Source organism: Triturus cristatus, chromosome 4_1 (genome assembly GCF_964204655.1).
Source record: "Triturus cristatus chromosome 4_1, aTriCri1.1, whole genome shotgun sequence".
NCBI classification, from domain to species: Eukaryota; Metazoa; Chordata; class Amphibia; order Caudata; family Salamandridae; genus Triturus; species Triturus cristatus.
Window position 1 is genome coordinate 444,029,134 of NC_140585.1, and position 9,099 is coordinate 444,038,232.

The following is a 9,099-nucleotide window of genomic DNA, read 5'->3' on the forward strand; positions in this document are numbered from 1 at the left end:
TCCCCAGGCCCTGCATTATTAAAGGTGAGTGCCTTGGTGTCCACACAGGGTACCCACCATACACTCATTGAGGCCGCTGCAGCCCCAGCTGGCTCCTCACATGGGAGCAGCTACTTATGCTACTCCCTCCGGGTGGGAGCAATATTTTGATTTGTTTCCTTGCCAGCATTACTACGGGCAGGGAAACAGATCAAAAGTCTGTTCCCAGGTGGTAGGAGCAATTTTAAAACTCCTGCCAGCTTGGAGCAGATTTTGTGTTTAGCCTTGCATGGAAGGAGATTCAAAAATGCTCCTACCAAGTGGGAGCAAACACAGGTTTCCCTGTGCCGGTGTGGGCCAGAAAACCACTATGTCCTGGGGTTGGGCTCCCTGGGACATAGCTAGTGAGCCAGCACAGGGAGACGGGGTCCCCAGCTCCATTAATGGGTCAGGGAGGGGTCTTGTGTGATCCCCACTCCCTTTTAATTAGTTTGGCAACCCCAGAAGATGAGTTCCATGGGGCCTTTAGTGTCTAGGGGAGAGGTTGCCGCACAGCTTCCCTCCCCTTTTTGGCAAATTTCAGCTCAGGGGGTGGGCTCCCCGGAGCCTGTGATGGCTCAGGAGTGTGTGGCCCATCCCTTTATTGAATAATTTCAGCCCCGGGGTGGACTTCCCTTGGGTCTATTTAAAATAAAGGGGCCCGCTGCTACTTTGTTTCCTTAGATCTTGGGGGACAGCAGCAGAAACTGGTGATTTTGTTTTAGTTTGGCCCCCGGGGAGAGGGGGTGCTGGGTATTCTTACCCTACCCCCTTTATATTATTATTATTTTTTGTCATGTTTAGGACAGGGACAGTGGAGAAGTGTGGCTCACTGGTTAGAGGCGACCCGTAAGCAGAGGACGGCCTGGGACCAGGGTTCAATTCCCGACGCGGCAGGGTCTTGGACCAGGGTCAGCGGACTCGATAATTCTCGCTTCGGTGCCTTCCTTAGTCAGGGACCACACTCGGCAACTCTGGGCATTAGCTTGCCTCATCTTCACAACGGCCCCCCCAGACCGCCAGGGATGCTTGGTCACACCTTGGAGATACCCATTAGGGACCATCTCTCAGGGTGAGCCAGGACGGGTTCCCCAGCGGTCGAAGTGCAGAGATACTCCTCCGGGAGTCGATTCTAGCGCTATATAAACCCACAATTAATTAATTAATGGCTGCCAGCAACATTTTCAATCCGAGCACTCGCTCAGATGGCCCACGGGAAATAAAGCTCCCTGGGCCAATCAGAACGATCTATTTTTAAATTGGTGCTCCTGCAAGAGTCTCAAGAGAATCTAGCTGACCCAACCGTCCAGATATCTATAGTTTTTTACAAATAATTTCTCAAAAACTACTGAACGGATTTACACCAGATCACAAAAAGCACAGTCTGCGGACCAAGATCTAGCTTCCTGACAAATTTGGCACAATTCCTTTCAGCAGTAGCCCTTTTAAGAGAAGTCTACGGAAAATACATGGGGATTTTGTGTTTTGGGACCCCAAAATTTCCATTAACAAATTAGTCAAAAGGTAGCACTTTTTTGGGAAGTTTTGTGGAGATATATCAAACTGGGACAAAGTTATTAGCAACACAAAAAATGCTTTTCCTATGGAACAGCTGACCTAACTATAACTACCCAGTGTGCGTGTAATTTGCAGCAAAACAAAAAAAAACAAGCACGTCTCCTGTGCTTTACATTATAGCCCCAGGGTGGGCCAGATCCTCGGGGCATGTTGGCATAAAAAGGTAAGAGGGCCCCCCTCCTAGAGTCTTTTTAGCTCCGGGGACCACCACCTCCCTGGGGCTTCATTTAATATTTTGGAGCGAGAGACCATGTGGACTCCCTTCTATTGTGCGTATTGAGCCCCGGGGACCAACACCTCCCCGGGGCTTTATTTTTCAATTGGAGGGGGGGGGGGGTGCAGACCACCTGCTCGGGCTATTTCAAGGCACAGGGACCACCACCTCCCCGGGGATAAAATTTAAGTTTTAAAGAGGGGCTGCACAGACACCCTGGGGATCACTACCTCCCTTGGGCCAAACACATATTTAAAACTGGGGGGGGGGATAATTACTGCCAGGGGGACCACCACCTCCCCAGTGCGTGGTCCCCTTCCTAGAGTCAATTATGGCCCATGCAGCCCCCCCTCCCTGAGCCTTTAAAGACCAGGGGAGGATTAGGTACTCTGTCCTGGGTAGCCCACCCCCAGGATACAGTAGTTTCCCTGCCTGCACTGATATGGCAGGGAAACATATGTTTTCTCCCGCCTGATGGGAATTTTTTTTAAATCTCCTGCCAGACAGGAGCCAACACGACCTTTCTGCCTGCAGGAGTGTGGGCACAGAAGGCAAGACCACTGCCACCTGCTGGGAGATTTAATCATGCTTCCGTTGGCTAGTTGATCACCTCGATTACTCGTATCTTTTTCTCAACATTCTATTGCATGCTTTTATTTAATGCTTATCATTCCAATTTAAAAATCCTAGGGGCATATTCTCAAGGATCTATCGCCGAGTTATCGGCACTTTATCGCAGCCAAAGTTGCGATAAATTCATCGCCCCATTTACAAGCTGGTGCTAACAGCCCATATCACCAGTTAACCTGCGATAGCACTCGCAAGAAACATCGCCACAGATGACCCCGGCAACTAACGCTAATGATATGCAGAGTAGGTGTTCCCATGCAAAAAGCCGCAACAACACCACTCCACAACATTCTCAATGACCAGCCAGATCGGCGATAAGATCACGAAACATGCGATGAGGCGCGTTAGCAGCATGATTTTAACACCTGCTCTGACCTGGTGTAAAGTCGGACGACAACTGGCACCAGTCAAGGGAGCGCAGCCCATAGCCAAACATGAAGACCAACAGATGCCCCCTAGCAACTGAACATGCAGCCCGGAGCCCCAATAGGGCAACAACACCCACCACCACCACTCCCAGGACACCCCCTTTGAGCAAAGATAATGCACATCAACTCCACTAAACCGTGAACCAAACAAATCGCCTGAAGTCGCACAATCACAACACCTAACATACAGGTGTGGCCAGAAAAAGGGAAATCATACAATCATATCATATAATGCAAATAAAACGTTTAGTACAGATTAAACAAAAAACACCAATTCTGATAGAGGCACGGCGGGTCTTCTCAGGGCATTCTGTAAGTCACAGCCTGCAAGACAGAAATACAGATATGAAGGTGTGCAATGCACCCATCAAAGTACAGAGAGAGCAAAAGAGAGAGAGAGAGAGAGGGGGATAGAAAGAGGGAGAGAGAGAGGGAGAGAGAAAGAGAGGGTGAGAGAGGGAGATAGAAAGAGAGAGAGAGGGAGAGAAAGAGAGAGAGAGAGAAAGAGAGAGAAAGAGAGAGAAAGAGAGGGAGAGACTGACACTGCGGACCCAGGCCTCACTGCTCACCTGCTGCCACCGGTGTGTCTCCAACCACGTGCCGGTATATACTGCAGTCCTAGAGTTCCCATATCTGAAACAGTTTGCAGAGACATGAATGGCAGAGTCCATACAGTTGCACACGCCATCATCGCTTGCCCGACCCTGCACACACAGGCTGCCGCACCCCAGGCCCTCCCGCCGCCCAGTGGTGATTGCCCGCCCCTGCTCAACCAGGCCTCACTGCTCACATTCCGACACCGTCATGTCTCCAAGAGGGCACACCACGTGCTGGTGGGAGCTCCAAGCTCAGGGCCCGCGACCATGGCACCCTCCGCATCATGCAGCCCCACATCTCGGGCCACCAGTCCATGCCCTTGATTCTGGGTCTTGATTACGCAATGGCAGAGACCAAATCAGTGCACACGGCATCATCGCAGGATGCACACCCGCTCAGCCCTATAGGTGCCACTAACTCTGTGAACCGTGAGGCAACGCCACGTGGCGGGAAGCCCGCACTGCCCGCTGGCTCAGGCCTACACTGCGGTCCAGCAGGGCGCACACTAATCCTCACCAGTCCGTGTTGATAATACCATGTTAACAAGGAGTTATTTTTCCGCGATAGACTGCGATGTGAAGAGTTGCGTTAAGCTTAATTTGCAATGGTTATCACACGTTCTTGAGAATATCCCCCTTAGTCTTTAGCAAAAAAGAGAAATCTGGCTCATGCGTTTCTCCAAATGTGCCTAGCACGGGACCATAGGAAACTCCATTTTGCTATCAAATAAGAAAAGAGTCCATCATTGCTCCATACATCTCCATTAGGGCCTCGGATCGGTCACCATGATAACATTTTCATTGTTATAGTACATCGATGACTCACAAACAAAAAATCCAGATTCTCCTTATTATAATAGAGTTGACCATAGAATACCTTAAAGACATTTTAAAAATATTTGAAGACTTATTTCCAAAATATTAACTGTTCTCAAAGTTTGCAATTGATATATTAAGGAGCTCCACCCTGTCATTAGTTTTTGAAATTTTCACCACGGGAGACATCTTCCTCCCATACCGTTCTGATTATATTTGTGATGGTACTCATTTGTAAAGTCATTTATTTGTATTGTTTTGAATCACCTTTTTCTCTGTTACATATCATATTAGCACAAACGTTCTTTTCTCTTTTTTTCCTTTGTTTTCCCATTTCTCATTTGCTCTCTTCGTCCGTTTTCTTCCATCTTTCCATTTACAGCTTCATAATTCGTACCCATCATTGCCATGATACACTCATCCTTATATATTTACCATGACAACGTGGGCTACATACTTTGTAAATAGGCTCATAATTGTTATACATCCTCTACCATATCCATTGTATTCTATTCTATTTGTTACCCGGGACCTGTGGAGAATTTCTCACATTCACATCCTGACAGCAATGGAGCATTGGTTCCTCTCAGCTTCTTAACCTTATCTGTGTAAGTCCGTGGACTCATTGCTTTTTTCAGTACCTATTCTCTCTTGTCCTTGCCCGTATCTCATTTCATTGTGGAGCAGAATATGTGTATTTCAATTAATTATAATCGTAGATTTTACAAATCATCTGTTAAAAAAAATGAATCCTTTAAAAAAAAAAAACAGATGTCAGAAACACTGAGCTTAAAAAGATGGATATTTGACATGAAAGCCAATGGGGGGGGGGGGGGTCTAAAATCATGAAGAATCCTTCTGGCGTTAAGGCCTTCTGGAGCTATTGGACACACACCACCAAGGCCCTATGCTGTCACTCCTGGTGCAAAGATGGAAGTGCAAAAAGTACTAAAAGCACCGACCGTGCAATAGAGTGCAAGTCTAGGGCTTATAGCGGTCTGATGCTGCTTGGCCCCTCAGCAGGCAGCAGTCGATGTGCCTTTAGCATACATTTAATGAAAGATGCAATCACCTAGGGGGAGTCACCTTTCTTGCAGAAAAGTAGTGCATGGCGGCACGATCGTAAGCCATGGGGGTTAAAGATGTTCTGCAGCAAAGTCTTGCGTTCGGTGAGTAAAAACGGCCATATCGATAGGATATGAGCCAGGGATTCTTCATGTTGATGGCAAAGTCTGCATTCAGTATTTGAGGAACTCAGTGACCATTTTGGGAGGCAGTCAATCATTAAGAACTGCCAAAATCGTAAATAGAGCAGCTTGGTTTTATAGAAGTATTTATGTGGGACTGTTAAACAGCTCTGTGGTAGAGCATGTTTATAATTATAGGTGTTAATGTCTGCGGTAGAGGATGTTTATAGGTGTTGATGCCCATTTCCTATATCTAATTTCATCATAAAGGCCACTCCGTGTTCAGTTCGTGCTTAATCCATGACATTTCTGTCATACCACCTTGTGATTGAGATTCTTGGTACATATCCCAACGTTACACTCTTGATGTCTGGTCCATCATCTGTAATACTGTTTTCTCAACATCCTATTGAATGCTTTTATTTAATGCTTATCATTGAAGCCCACATTTTGCCTTCAGTAACACTAGAACATGCATGACAATACATTCGGATCATGTGAGACCGCTGCAATAATGTGAATTGATTTAGTTCAGGATATTTGCCCGGAACACAGATCATCCAATCTGTGATATGTCCATATCCCCTGGTATGTCACCAAACTCTGTATATCCTAGTATATTTGTTTATTACAGGATTGCACTGACAAACTGTTCATTTCGTCTTATTTGTTCTTATACTCAGTATTTTAGCAATCGCACATGTGCATATAGTTCTACATTTAAATTGTGCCCCCACACGGTTTCTGTGCTGAAAGAATTATTATTTCGTACTCCTCCTTCCTTAACTGTACTCAGCACTGATAATCCCCATCACATAATAGTGCATACTCCTCAAATTGTCCTCATGCTTGTTCCAAAATGAGTTTCCAGAGGATAACCCTCATCATGATTCTTGATTGCATGCAAATGTTGCAATATCCTTACTTTTATCTTCTTGGTACCTTCTTCCAAGATATGTCTGCTGCAGATGCATTCTGTCACATAAAAAACATGATCAATATTACATGTTATACATTGTTTGTTGTTTCTTTTCTTTCCTTCAAAGGTCTAAAAATCATTCTTGCTAATGATATGCTCCCATGCTTTAAATGAGTTACATTTCCAAAACTAGTGTTTTCTATCACAGGGCAATCATTTCTGAGTCCTAATTTAAATGGCTCTAAATAACGTCTATTTAATTGGACACCACATAAGGCAATATTTCTATAGGTGATGTTATGATGTGGTTCCAACTCATTCCACAAATGTTCATCCATCCGTAACAGGCTCAAATGTTTTTAATAAATTCCCCTCATGTGTTTGTTTTCAGTGCTATAATCCATGATAAATCTTCATGGTGCTCTGACATCCTTGTGTTGTATGTGTTTCCCCTGTATAACCTTTTTCTAGGAATCGTCTTATCGTGTTCCATAATTCTGCATCAAAATCTTCATCTTTGGAGCATATGCAAAGTCCATGTACCATTTCTCCAAATGGAACACTCCACCTGACTGTTTTCGGGTGACCACTGTTTGCATGTAACCCACTATTGATAGCTTTTGGCTTTCTGTGTAATTTACTGCACATAATTCAATGTCTTAAATATACAGTAACCTCTAAATATTCCAAGCTCTTATGACTATTATTGAATGTAATCAGATATTCTGATAATTAGTATTCCGTTCAGCTATAGGCTTCCTGCAGTGGTTGTTCACCATCCCATATAAGAAACATGTAATGGATGAACCTGGTCCATAGTTAAACATCATCCTTCATAACTTGATTAACTTCTGCCCAGGCTACCATTTTCTCCCACCATCCCAAAAAGAAATCATCATATTTTGGGGCAAAGGAGGTGCACATCACACTGCCTTGTTTCTTCAAATTTAAAAAACCATTAAAAGGAAAACAATGTGCATCAGACAGAACTCTAACATAGTTAAGAACATTTCTGTGTGTTGCAAGTAGGTAATTGACCTTGCTCTAAGAAAGTCTTTACACACCTGAATTCCATGATGGTGCTGAATTAAATTATATTGGGAATTCACATCCAATGTAGCAATAATATATGTTTTTTTTCAAGGAATATGATTGATGTTTAACAGGAAATCTGATGAGCCTGAGATATAGGAAGAAAAAGCAGTTGTGTATTCACCAAGAAATATATATGAGGGAGCAGATCCTCATGCCAGCTCCCCTTGCGACAGCTCTCCTGTCCAGCTTGCCCGCAGTCCACTACGCTCTACTGCCTTAGGTGTGTATCTCCTCTGCTCATTTTCTGCCTTCTTTTCTGATCACTTTCTGCTAGTTTTTTTGCCTTTTTCTGCCCACCTCTGCCCTCTATTTTTGCCTCTCTCTGCTTGTCCTGCCCGTTATTTTACCGATTTCTGCTTGTTTTTTTACCTTTGTTTTTCTCTATCTGCTCATTTCTGCCTGTCATCTTTCCTCTCTCTGCTCTTTATTTTTCCTTCTGCACATTTCAGACCTTAATTTTTCCTCTTTCTGCTCATTTCTTACCTGGCTGTTCGACTGAGATGCTGCATCCACAGCGCCCAAATAAACCTAGGGGTGACAGCGCTGCGCTATACAAATGCTGTTAAATGATTGATATGCAAAAAAGGGAGCAGGGAAACCTAGGTAGTTCCCAAAATTTTAGTGGGAGAGCAGCTCATTTATATGGAACACTCTACAATACCACTGACACTCTAAGGTGCCGATTACGATCCGGTAAAAAAATTCCCCGTACGACTCGTATCCGGTCTTTTTACCGTACGAATCGTACAAGTGCCGTACAAACTGCCAACTACGATTCGCATGGGAAAAAGTCCATACGAATCGCATTGGGAATCATTCCCCACACGTCTTCGGGTCGGAAAATGTGTCCGACACGTCCTCGGACGATTCACCGTACGAATGTGAAAAGTGAAGTCCGACCGCGGAATTACGATCCATCCCGTGCGTCCGATGTTACAACCGTATGGAAAAAACACCGTCCGCACCGAACTCCCATAGCAACCATGGAGACTTGTGCCCGCATACGCGCCGACCCCGCCCCCCCCAGCCCCCGTACGTATGTGTCGAACCCCCCCAGCCCCCGTACGTACGTGTCGAACCCCCTGTGTATGTATACACCCGTGTACGTTTGAGTCGTACCCCCCCCGTGTTTGTACACCCGTGTACGTGTCGTACCCCCCGTGTAAGTACACCCGTGTACGTTCGAGTCGTACCCCCCCGTGTATGTACACCCGTGTACGTGTCGTACCCCCCGTGTATGTACACCCGTGTACGTTCGAGTCGTACCCCCCCGTGTATGTACACCCGTGTACGTGTCGTACCCCCCCGTGTATGTACACCCGTGTACGTTCGAGTCGTACCCCCACCCGTGTATGTACGGTGCGAACGCACTGTACATACACGGGTGGGGGTACGACTCGAACGTACACGGGTGTACATACACGGGGGGTACGACACGTACACGGGTGTACATACACAGGGGGGTACGACTCGAACGTACACGGGTGTACATACACGGGGGGTACGACACGTACACGGGTGTACATACACGGGGGGGTACGACTCGAACGTACACGGGTGTACATACACGGGGGGTACGACACGTACACGGGTGTACATACACGGGGGGTACGACACG